At 42.6% G+C, this 13469-nt stretch overlaps 1 protein-coding gene across 1 annotated transcript in view; it reads left to right on the plus strand.

The window, feature by feature from the left end:
- The window catches only part of LOC121621710 (1-phosphatidylinositol 4,5-bisphosphate phosphodiesterase beta-1), a 105801-nt gene that overhangs the window by 31940 nt on the left and 60392 nt on the right, over positions 1-13469 (plus strand). The gene's annotated exons all lie outside the window — the stretch shown is intronic.

The following is a 13469-nucleotide window of genomic DNA, read 5'->3' on the forward strand; positions in this document are numbered from 1 at the left end:
CCTCTGCAGTGGCTGGAACTGTTCCTCTTTGGCATGGCGTCGGACATCAGATGGCAGTGTTGATGATGCTACTCGCAGCTGGTTTTCCAGATTTGGGTCCGTCAGTCTTGAGCGAGTCTTTGCAGTCTGCTCACAGTAGAATGTTGTCCCAAACAGAGATGCAACCTTCAGTGCATGTTTCCTCAGAACAGCAGAATCTTCAGGACGAATATACAGTTTATAGAGTTTATGGAGCAGGGCGGAGGTTGCTGAACCGAGCTATGAGTTCGTCAGTGTTTTGCAGCTCAGTGATCTCGTGTCGTAGTTGTCAGGCGTCATCAGCAGGTTCCATGTTAAAAAGTGTAGCAAATATGCTCCGTTCCTTTGGTTTGCTTTTCATGTCCTGAAAGCTCTTTCCAAATGCCAATCATGCACCCTCAGCATATTCAGATGTCACAGCAGGCTTTTGTTCCTGCAGAGTAGGAAAATGCACAGTGTTTCCTTATTCCAGTTGCCCTTGCCACAGCTTTAATTTCACTTCAGATGATTTCACATTTGAAAGCAGAGAGCTTAGAAGCTCAGCTCTGAGAGGTACTTTGTAATGTCCACCATGAAGACCAAATCACACAGACACTTGCTGTCATATGACATTTTCCCTTCATCTAGATGAGTTCTTTGAGACAATTTGACACTTAGGAAAACAATGTAGCTTTTTCTATTGCTAGTAGCTTCACAGCAGCAACAAGACACTCCTTCACAAATTCTCCTTCTAAATGAGCGTTTAGCTTCTTAGCCATTATTGCTCATCATAAAACCAGCCTGCATAACACTCTTTGCCAGTATGTGGTCATGTGAAAGTTAAATGTTCGGCACCCAAACTCGGCCAAAGAGCATTAACTTTAGCCATTTGTCCTTGAAGCTCATCCAATTTATCACGTTTCAAGCTGTAATGAGTCTTGAGATTAGCCTTGAGCCGTGAGTGCCACAAACTCACTCCTTTTACTTACTTTTAATTTGTCCATTTTTCTTGGAAAGTGCAACATTTCACATCTACGTTTCTTTTTCCAACAGTCTCCATGATGCATTTCATCATGACACATAACAGCTACGTGTGTGTTGTGTTCAGAGACCACTCAGACAGGCGGTTTAGTCTACTATTTTATTTTATTATATTTTATCACAGAAAAAAAAAATTGCTCTCCAGATTTTTATTTTTATTGTTATTTTTTTTCTGAGTTGCTTTTTTAGTATTCATGAATTGTCTGACAGGCTGGATCAAACGGTCTCACGGGCAGCATACGGCCCAGAGGCCGGATGTTCCCCACCCCCGGTCTATGCAATATTACCAATTGAATCAGGAACAATAGTTTCAGTATTGTTCTTGTTTTTGTCTGTTGAGGCTCTGGGAACACTATGAGCAATGTACTGAAAGGACAGGGGAGGGCATTTTTTAGGGGTGGTGATATGCTTTGTGAGTGTTTGTGTTTATTTTTGCACAGACATGAAAGTCATGAGTGGGTGTGAGCCCAACCATGAATCAGACACTGTCTGTATCCATCTAAGCGAGAACTTTTCTATGGATAGGAGCGAAAATGGTTCATGTGGTTGTAATGATTGACATTTTACCATGAGCACATGCAGACATGGGTGTAGTTGTTTGCATGGGCGATGTAATTGTCTCTTATATGATCTTCAGAACTTCATATTTTGCACTGAAGTGACTTGATTGACATTTGTGTGTACCTTCATGGACGCTGTTCACAATTCTTCTGCACATATTTAGTCTAGTTTTAGACAGTGATGTGAAGACAAAAGCGGGGAAGCGAGATCAAATAACACTCAACGTTGACAAACATGATTTGAATTAAAGCCTCACAGTTACAGTGCATGGATGGTTTCCCAGGAAAGCATGCAAGTCCAGGGTTTCCAAATTGCAATTTCACAGCTAATTAAAATGCTGTTGATTGTGAGTGATGAGAGAAGAATTTGTACACTCATTTTTGAAAATCTGGCAGGAACTGTCAAGGAATTTGGCTCACTCTGGTGCGGTTACAAAGCCAAATTCGTTTCTTGCAGTTAATTTCCCACTTACCAAGAAGCGTGTAGAACAATAACCTGCATGCTTATCCACTTTCTTATTACATATCCCCCGCATTGTGACTCAATTTCGTATGTCTTTTGGATCAGGTCAGTCTTGTGATGAGCTGCTGTTTCATAGCAGCGGCAGTCTTCGTCGTTTTGACTCAGTTCAGCGGGAGAAGCGAGTGGGGGTCGCACACTGCTGCTCTGTCTGGGGAGTGAGTAATGACGGAATGAGTACAATAACATAGAGAGGATTCATGCATTTCTAAACAGCTTACAGAGTGATGCTACCCAGGGAGGAGACATGACCACGTGACAGGTAAGATGGTCGAAGCATTGGAAATCCATTACTGCGAGATGGAGCGGTGATGCACCCTGGGCACTGTAATGGGAGCGCCGGTGAGACATGGTGTCTGAAGAGTTGATGAGATGAGGAGAGGGAGAGTGGGGGGGGGGGGGGGGGGGGGGGGTGATGAACAGACTGTGGGGGGTGAGAGGAAGGAAAGCAGAGAGGGGAGAAGGAAAAGCAAGGGGAGTTTATTTTATGTAAGGTCTTCTGAAAGCGAGAGGAAAGATGAGAAGAAGGGCGGAAGGACATAGAGATGATGCTAGGTCAAAGGAAGATGTCAGGTAAGAAGCGCAGATAACACCAGACAGCGGTTGCTGTGAGTGGACGGCACTTTTCATGGCTTGCTTCTCAAGCATTTCTCCTTCAAGCCTCTTCAGGATCTTGTCAGAATGGTGGGGATTGCAAGGATCTGTGCGCCGCACTTTAAGTTGAAAGAAATGCACAAAAGCTGAAAGATTTTTTTTTTTCCCCAGTCAGACGCAAAGCTTGGTTAAAATGATGGTATTGAATGATGGTTAAAGGCCACAATGCATTTATTTATGTTATGGTGGGACTGAGTACCATACAGCATATGTGGTCAAACATACACCGTGTACACGGGCTAAGGAACATTTAAAACCGATTTGAATCAATCAGTGGTGGCCAAGTATCAGGGCTCTCTGTCCAGGGTTGCATTTAAATACATGAGAGGGCAAATCATGTATCAAATCCTGTCAACAGTCATTCAAGTTCAAGGTCAGTCGCTCATTCATCTGCATACAAAGCTCCTATTTTTACTGTCTTGTTGTTACGTCTGTTGATTTTATATTTATATGCTCTCTCCTCTTAAAGCTTGTACTGGTCCGACCACTCTCACTCAAGAGCTCCCTTAGCAGCATACATTCATTCATGCAAATTGCAGGAAACCATTACACTTACCAAGAGGAGAGGAGATGTTGGACTCGTGGCGACATGTCTGCAAAAAGCTTCAGAAGTGCCTTCATTGTGCAGCTCGAGAGTCCTGCCCCGAATATTGTCAAACTCAGATACGATCATTCTCAACAGGCTGGCTTGAAATGGGCTCCAGATGGAGAGGCTGGTTCGGCTTGTCTCTTCTGAGCTCAAGTTTCTTCATATTGTCTTTGAGCAGCATTGGAATTTCTGTCTGAACGTCATCACGATTTGGAACAGGCTGCTGTGTTTGTCAGCCTGTCGCTCTGTGCGGGCGGCTTGTCTGCCCTCTGGTGAACTTATGCCCCCCTGCCCACGGGCTCTAGCTACTCAGCTGTGATTCATACATTTTCATTATGAAGACACACACACATACACACACACACACACACACAAAGACAAATAAATCTGATAGAGAGGAGCGCTCACTATCATTTGTACATCGCATACACTTACAACTATAGAGACAAATCCCACACGGGAGCACAAGCATACTTGCGCTGACTAGAGTAACAGAGCGAGACAGATGCAGTGTCCTTTGTTCTGCCATGCTCAGGATGATGATGTTAATTAGCATGTGTCTACTGCATCATCATTCAGACTGATTAGATTGGCCGCTTGTCAGGATGACAAGAGGTAACCTTTTGTTTGACGGGTGGCTCCAGAAATAAAGCACACACCCTTAGGACTGGTGAGCAAAGCACAGCGCTAATAATCATCCACTTCATACACCCACAAATAGCTAGAGGACACAGAGAACAGGACATGATGCTAACAAAAGCATCTCTAAATCTGCATGGTTCTTTTCACATGCTTTATCATGGTGACAAAGAAGAAACGGGTGTCTGTTTCATTGTGGCACCTGCAACTCCGTCATCCGCAGGATGAACATGGATTTGTGTTTTCTTTTGATTGTGCACATTGAGTATGAAGTATTATGATAGTATTATGATAGTGATATTTTTGCCCTTCTTTGTCAAAAAGCCAGTGTTGCTTCTTGGAATGTAAGTTGTTGGGCAAACAATGGAACAAAAGCATCTGTATCTACTTTACAGTCTTGAATATGACGACGGTTTACTTAAAGAGTCTCACAAAACCTGAAAAGTGTACCTCTAAGCTGAGAAGAGACACAACTACCTGATGTTTCATGGACGTGGGACTCCCATTGATATTTGGTAGCCACCTTAATACCGTCTTTTATTTATTTAAGCTTATCTCTAATTGAATAAAACCTTGACAATAAGTCCCATATCCAAACTCACTTCCCTGGAGGCAGAAAAAAAGGTCGTTATTCACCTGCCATATCACTGATGTATTTCATACGTTTGTTTGAAATGTATGTATTATTCAGGCGTGCTATACAGTCTGGGGAAAAATGGGAATTGTAGATAAGATGAGAGGACTGGGCTCAGACTGACATCAGTTCGTGCTCTTTTTAAAGTTTATTGTTTTACACATATTAAAGCCCCTGGTCCAAACCATCCATTCATATGTCTCTTTATTAAATCAGCAGATTAGCTTGTTCCTGCACAGCATGTTCCCTCTCCTCTGCCCCAGACAAACGGCTGAAGCCAGTCACATCTGTGACCTCCTGTGTGCACTTTGCCATCCAACCAACTTCTACATGACTGTGTTCGCGTGCTGCTTCGTTCTGCCTGCTTGTGCACTGCGAGGGCATATTGTACAGCCATCCTTCTGCTTTCTGGAAGCGCTCTTTTGACTGAATTGTTCTTTCTTGGCAGAACTGGCAAGAGGAAAATGTAATCAGCATCTCACCATGCTGCTTATAGTAGGTGTCTGACAGACAAAATTATGTGCTTTCTCTCCATCTCTTCGACAACCGAACAGATACTGTATCTGTGTGTGAAGTGTCCCGCTTGCACTCCTGTGTAATTCAGGTTTGTAATACACATTTTGAAACCTTAATGATTTAGTGTTCTATACCTTTCCCTTTTATTCATGGAAGTAAGACATCAAGCACGGGTGCTGTTTGGCTGTGGGAGGGCATAATGTGCAGGCAGAATGTGGTCTGATCATTCAGATATCCTTATCTTACCCCAGCTTAAGTCTGCCATGTGCTAGGCTTATTTTGCTGTGTGTGTTAAACAAGACACAAAGATCGTATAACATCCCATGATGCACACATGATCAGACAGAGGCACTGCTGACAGAGTGTGGCAGATGTCTGTATAGACTCTCACACACAGGCAGAGGAGTTGTGCTTGAAGGTGCTGTGCATGCCGGCCTGTGGAGGTTTGTGCTCAAATGAAAGTATAATCATGAAATAATCACGATCACCTGAGAGGGGAACAAACTGATTTCTGGAGTCTTGTCAAAGAGGATAGTTTACAAAGGTGGACCGTCTGGACTACTGCAGCCTCTGTTATCAGCAGAGAAACACATGGAAACCACTCACTCTAAAACAAAGCTGAAAACAACCATAATAATGCCGTGAAAGTATGCAGTTGAAATACCAAAGGGATGATGTGGCTAATTTTAAAAGGCAGACATTTTATTCTAGGTGCTGCAGATCAACAGCAACACTAAATGAAAAAAAAAGAAAAAAAGAAGAGGTTTCTCTTTTGGCTGTCTTTGCTCTGTGTTGTCTTGATAGTAACAGATATAGGAATGAATGGTCGGCAGCAGAATCACGGCTCCGATGTTCATTTCCTCCAGAGCTGTTTGTTCCTGCAGACTTTTATTGTGAGATGAGAGGAAGTAGCCGCCAGCTCTGTTACAGTCTGAGCTCGCAGCGGAGAGGACTGCTGCTAAATACAGAGCAGCTTGTGTGTCCCCAGCAGTGTAACAGGATCTGGGAGAGGCCAGCAGGCCATTATCACCACCGCTCTGTCTGGCCAACAAAGTCGGCTAAAGCTCCATCTCGCACAGCAGTTAGTGCTAAACAGCTCCTCCGAGTACACAGCAAGCTACTGTAGGGTTTAGATGTGCCCTTATCCACTGCATATTCAAAGCAGCTGTGTTATGAGACTCTTTAAGGGAGTGATTACGAACTGTAGTTCAATATTCTTGTTGTAAATATGAAACAGGGAATACGTCGCCAAAGTCCTGGCATTTGTTTTTGGAGATGTGGAGCGAAGGATTACCAAAGTCTTTTCCTTTCTTCCTTTTTTCCTCTACCAAAATTCAGTTACACGTCAGACAACAGATCCAGAGTATTATAACACTAAAGCCTAAACAACTACAGAAAGAATTAATGAATATTAATGAATATTAACATGTTCTCTACTGTAAGTACAAGTGTAGGAGAGAGGAGCTTTTCTGAACCTCCTCTCTACGCTGGGTTTCTTGAGGTGCTCGACGCTCTGGCTCTTGCTGTGGCGGCGTTTATTTCCATCAACTGTGCAGTCTGGTGTGTATCGATGAAGGACGGGGTCGCAGTGTGTGCTCCACCTGCAACAATCACAGCCCTTCAAATCGATCGATGTGAGAGCGGACAAGGCCTTTTGTCTGACCCTGGACACTGCTACACATGACAAGATGAATAGCTGGGGAAGCATGGAAGCATTAGTTCACCGACAGTGTATGACAGCATGGTTGGTAAACTGTGAGCTGTAACGTAAACTGTATACTGTCAATACAAGTGCCTGCAGCAAGATATACGACCTCCTGACGATATGTGAAACTTTACTTTATTCTGGTCTGCATTTCAGCTGCAGGGGAGATTCCCTAGAAGTGATAAAAGGTTGAATTTGAGCTTAACACCTCTTACCAAATATAACAGCTTTGATGAGTATTCAGGTGCATCCAGCTGCCTCTGCTGGCGGTGGCATATTGTACATTGTGGTGCCCAACATTTATAGCGAGTTCATTTGAGCCGTATGTCAGCTTATCGCTGAGCCAGTGATTGATTTATTTGCGTGTGTGTGTGTGTGTGTGTGTGTGTGTGTGTGTGTACGATTGTTTATGTGGAGTGGAATAATATCTGTGCCATGTAGAGGTGTTATTTTCAACATGTTTCAATGATGTAATGATGCGTGCATGAGCCTGGGCTGTAGACTTAACACAGTGATATATATCCAAACAATCATCTCACCCACATCCCAGAGAGACTAATCGCAATTCAAACCCTGGTCTCACCTGCTGCACAACTACACGGCCCCCTGCAGTCAAAGAGAAATGATAGTTGATCCCTGCTTACAGGCTGACATGCAGGGATCAGCGCTAACCTATGAGATTTAGGCAGATGGATGTTGGCAGTACACCGTGCTCTCACTGATAGGCTGTAGCTTAGTGTCACAAGACAGTGTGTTGAAATAGTGGACTTGGGACCATTATTGTTTTGCAGCGTATTAATGGTCAAATCCTTAAGAATGACAGTTTTGCAAATGAGCCCTGATGGTTTGAGTAATGAGCAGCTGAATGTAAAGGGAAACTTTAAGAGGACAATCAGAGATAATGAGTCTCTATGAAGGCCTTTGTTACATAGGCTGACAGACAGAGAGAGCGAGAGAGAGAGTGTGTGTGTGTGTTCAAGAGAGAGACAGAAATGGAGAGATTGAAGGTATAATGTATAACTGGTTTTGATCGTATCACAGAGCTGAAATTCACTCTGTGTTTCAGGGATTCTCGAGCTGAAACAGTTTGTAGATCAAGCGAAGAATGACCAGCAACTATTTTGTTTGATTGAAAGTGTTTGTCTGACAATCTATAGACCAAATGATGAATAATCATAAATTCATGCCTTACACTTAACCACCCATTCATTTTTTTCTGTAATGTTTAGGCAGAATCACCTTGAGTTCCTATCCCTGTGTTATTGAATCTAGAGAAGTGGACTCTCCGAGCTGTGAGGGACCAGCGTTTTGTTTTTCAACACTTCGTATGTACATTGTTGTCTTCATTTTTTTATTCCATTTATACTGTGTATTTGGTTATATTTTGTTCATATTGAATGATCATGAATAAGGGTGGGTATTCTCTGAAACCTTGCCCAAAATGCCTAAAATGAAACCGTCTAGAATGAGTAAAATTGTGAATTAAAAGTGATCAAACATAAAGTGAACCTGATTACAGATCTGACTGAAAATTGATGCTAGTGATTGCTAATGACATTATTGAGTAATTTGCTGATTATTCTAGCAATTAACAATTATCAATTAATGAAGAAAACCAGCAAGTATTCATATTGTTGCTACAAGAAATGACTTTAATGAGTAATAGATTATCAACATTTTTGCTGATTTATTTTCTGTCAATCAACTAATGGATTAATTGTCTAATTGTTTCAGTTTATTTACATTTAGACAGTTACAGCCTTTTTTTTTCCAATTTCAAAACATAATGCATGTGATATCAAGCCTTTCTGAAATGTCTGCTGTAAATGTCCGTGAATGCCCATGGTGTGGAGTAGAATAAACCCATACAGCACAATTAGTTGAATGAAAAGGGGGAGAGATTTGTTAGTGTTAAATGTGAATGAGTGTAAGTGTGCCTTGTCCTTCCTCCCCAGCCGGCTCTGCTCAGACACATTTTAAGTGCACAGAGGCATGAAACTGTCAGTCGACACGGTCTGGAGAGAGAACGCCTCCAAACTCCCGTCTCAGAGACATGATTCATGCTCATATACACACAAGCACAAGCGCGCACGCCAGCACCGCAGTTTGTGGTATGGTGGTCACCGTGCTAAACATGCCATCACTCTATCCGAGCTTGTATCATCTCCTCCCGTGTTGGACTCCCTCTTCTTAGCAGTCTGGCCCTCTCAATCAGACAGTCAATGCAGTCGATATGTCAGTGCCAATATGGGCAGAAGAGATTGGATACCGATAGCGTCGCACCTCACTGTTGTTTTCATCAAGGGGATTTGACGCAGGGCAAATGGCAGCTTGGAGTAAGAGGTGATTAAAGTAAGCGGGAATATGGACTCATTGATTTTTATAAAATAAAGTGCGGCACCATTTGTCATCAGTCAAAGACAAGCAATTGATCGTCACGCATTGATGTAACAGCCGCAGCAGGGAATGAGAAAGGGGCAGAGTAAAGAAAACGAAGCAAAGAAAAGGTTAGATAATGGACCCTGATGGGTTTGGGCTTGATTCCTCAGTCAATTACTTAGGCGATACGCACACACAGATGAATTCCCCCGGTGTGAAGCAGGCCATCTCATTACCGCTCTCAGAGAAATCGAATGTGATGCTCACTCTCTCTTTGGACTAGCTCAGAGGCTGTCTCCTGTTCCCAGCTAACATGAGACTGAGCTGCAGGGCCGGAATCAATGGGGGAAAAGAATGACCGAATGAATGAACAGATGAAATAGAGACCGTAAAGATGAACAGAATGGCCTGTGTCAGCGCAGAGGGAGAGTTACCCAAGTGGGTCCAGAGATGACTATCTTGGTGAAAAAAACAAAAGGAGCACAATGGTGCACCTGTGCAGGTAAAGTTCCCACCTTAAGCAGAACCTCAGCTGGAATGTCTCAAGCAGTTTACTCAGGAGAAGATAATTCTATCCTGAATGTGTGTATATTTTTAGGTCCTTTCTGTTATTTTAGCTTGGTGGTGCGTCTGAACAACAGAGAGAGAGCGAGGGGTATGAGTTTGGTTGTCTGCATTATGGATCAGCTAAAAGGGAAGAATCATTTTTCACCCTAAGCTTCACAAACAAGCTATAACATCCAATAATATAAGACATTCATAGTGTTGTATTTGTGTCTCAGTTTATTGAATTTCGTTAAGTCTACTCTGTGTGCTGCATGTTGCATCAAAGAAATTCAAACAGAAGACTATTGGTTAGATGCAATCAAAACTCCCATCAGTATACAAAGCCGTTCATACGCACAGCAGCAGCAAAAGAAGACCAAAAGAAGCAACAGTACTAAGAAATGGTAGAAGCATTACAGATCAGTCACATAATGTGATGTTAAATAACCCACAGCCATCTGAGATTGATAAATACACAGATAGCAGTTGCATTGGTGTAGGTTTTATTTGTATCACTGAAATAAATTGTGCATTGTACATATAAAAGTTATATCACGACTGAGCAGCCAGCAGCTTTAAAGTCCTGAAATGATTAAAAAAAAAGCTGAAAATGATTGTGAATGTGGAAACAGACAAATTGCTGAACTGTGGCCTTGTGATGACCCTTGTCTTCAGTCGCTGTACTGGTGTCAGTCTATTCCAGTGGAACTTGGCGCACGTCTCCAAGTCACTTGATGCCCGCAGTGAAATCAGATGTGACATTTTGTTAACCCCGCAAAGGTCGCCCCAGTGGAAGTGGAGCTGATCAAATAAAAACCAGTCGAGCCGAGAGCGGGGCTGCTGCCAGCAGAAAGTCAGCGTTTTAGTTGCTGGAAAAAAATTGGTGTTAACACAGACGCCCATTTGTCTTTCATTTAAGTTGCTACAGGCAGGGGAAAGTCAGCCCACTCTTACTGTCTGGATAGATAGATGTAGCAGACCCCTGAATCCCTGCCAGATGAGCTCAAGTACCCCTACATCAATACTGCACATCACGCTCCACATGTGTTCATTTTAACTGATTTTAAAGTTGATGCTAAGGAACACTACAAAAAGTGGGTGTTGTTATAATAAAATAATAATTCACTTTGGATGTTTATCCTCTCTTTGCTATCCCTTTATCTGCTACTTTTAGCTAGCTTTTTTCAAATTCTGTGCTACTCCACAATCCTTCCACCTACCCCCTGGCATAAGTATCACAGAGGGTGCAAGTACCCTTGATTGGGAATCACTGTTGCAGAGTATAGCAGCCATGAATCTTCATGTTAACTCTATAAGCCTGCCACTGGCAGGTGACTAACTATGCAATCAGTGGCTCATAGCTGTCCTGCTATCGACTGATCTCGGTCTGCATTTAGCTCTTCTTCCATGTGGGACAATCAGGGGGCCAGTGTCAATATATTGAACCAGTGGCTCTTTTCCAACCATCAGGTGTGGATGTCAATCTTTACTTTGCATGCTGATGTTTGGCTAAATTGAGGAGACTGACCTTGCACTGTTTTGTTCAATTCACGGGCAAACTATTCATAAGATATAGACTCTAAGGGTTGGTTTTGTTGGTTTAAATAAAATTGCAACTGCGAAAGCAAACCAGAATTTTTAAAGTGAGAAATAACCTCTGTATATTAAAATAGAAGTAACCTGAGACTTTTACTGGCCCCGGCACTTCCTGTTCATACATACGTAAACACACACGTCAGACACCAATATACACGGCCCACCTTGCAGGTGAGTATGAAACATGAGGGGTTATGACCAGTGTGATGGGTCTGTTACCATGGAAACCATAAGGAGGAGAGGACGAGCATAGAGCTAACAAGGGCTGGAAAGGCTCTCTGACACACAGCAGCTTTCCATTTGACAGGAGCGCATAGGAGCGATCACATCAACCACTAATTAAGTCTCCTCTCATCTAGAAACATTCACACCTCTTCTCTTCGCCTCTCTATCAGTCTATTTCGTCTGAAAAGCATATGTCTCCATCAGGCTGGGGAGTTTGTTTAACTGCAGTAATTGGAGCAACATTTGCCGATGTCTGTCAGCTGTTCCAGACGTGTGATTCTCAAAGTGATTGAGGGACAAGAGTTATCAAACTTACAAGTTTTCCTCTGCTCGACTGATCAAACATAGTCTATTACAGCAGCTGCTCTTCAATCAAACCCAGCAAACGTGACACCTAAGGCTTGCTATCCTGCGGTCCTTCACATGTTCACAAATCTGCAGTGAGCTGTAAGATGGACTGGAAGATACTAATCTTGTCTGGCGCAGCTCCAGAACCATTTTCATGCTAATTTCTTTGAGAGATTTTTGGAGAAGTAAATCTACCTTTAAAAAGCTGATGGTTTTGGAAGCAAACGTCTCAAATGACTCATAACTTTAATTGAAAACTATAATCTGCCTTACTTTGCTAATGATCACGAATGCTAATGAAGCCATGCTAATGAAGCACTGTTAATGATCATTGATCATTTCAAACTGTAGACACTCGTCACTCTGGAAGCAGACTTTGCAGTTGCATAGTTAAACAGACATCCAGACAAGCCTGCGGGCAGAAGAGAGTCTCTCCCCTTTTCTCTCTAATTTGTTCGGATTTAATTGGGGTGATCAATATCTCCACCAGGTTTCCTATTATGCTGTTATCGTCCATCTATTCATAACAGATATGTGGTGAACAGATCTGGAGGATGGATGAGATGAGAGAGCAGTCCTTGGGAATTCTGTTGATTGCCACCTTGGTCACACTAGTCAGCTCCTGACACCATTAAACACATGGTGTAGGTGAGACCGGTGGACGTAGCGCACTTGGTGTGTGTGTGTGTGTATTTAAGGGACCTTTAATGCAGAGACATACAGTAAAGAGACGCATAACCTTTATCACTCCCACGCAAGCACACAAGCACGCCAAAGACTTAGTTGGTTTTCGATAGTAAATCTCAGGAGGTTCGTAAAGAAAACATCTGCTTCTCAGTGCTGCTGCTCCAGAGACCACAGAGCTCTCTCCAACTATTTTCAGTCCAAAAGACCAGAGCAAACAGAGGCGGAAGACATGTTCCCTCTTTTTTTCTGGCTTGTTTTTCTCCGTTGAATGATGTTTGGCTTTTGCCTCCTAGAACTTGGATACTTTCTGTGCGTTTGTTTCCACAGGAAGTCGTGTCACATTTGTTGCAGCCGTTTGTTTGGCCAAAAAACATCCATTCTGGACTACGCGTGGTTTGGTAGCTGACAGCCTGCAGGTTCTGTTTCACGAGTGTGACACTTACCAGAGAGGCTTCCAACACTCTATGGGAAAATACATCCAGTTAACAAGTGTTATAGCCTCGTGTGTGGATTTAACATCCTATTTTCGTAAAAGCAAGTGAAAATTCTGTCAGTAGAATAAGCCATTTCCTTTTGATATTCTTATAAACTTCATTAAACCATCCTTTTCAACATTTTATTAACAATATTCTTTGTTTAACATTTAGTACTAAGGCAGACCCTTCCATTAGCGTCAGGAAAACGACACTTGATTCAGAAATATCTTCAGTTAAAGGCATTCTGCATAAAGCAGGTGGAATTATTTTAACCCACTGTGTAATATAATGTACTGCAATTACTGAAGCATTTCTCCAGGCTGCTCTGCTCAAAGGCCTATTGTTACATACTGCGCT

The sequence above is a fragment of the Chelmon rostratus genome, chromosome 18 (assembly GCF_017976325.1).
Source record: "Chelmon rostratus isolate fCheRos1 chromosome 18, fCheRos1.pri, whole genome shotgun sequence".
Classification (NCBI taxonomy): Eukaryota; Metazoa; Chordata; class Actinopteri; order Chaetodontiformes; family Chaetodontidae; genus Chelmon; species Chelmon rostratus.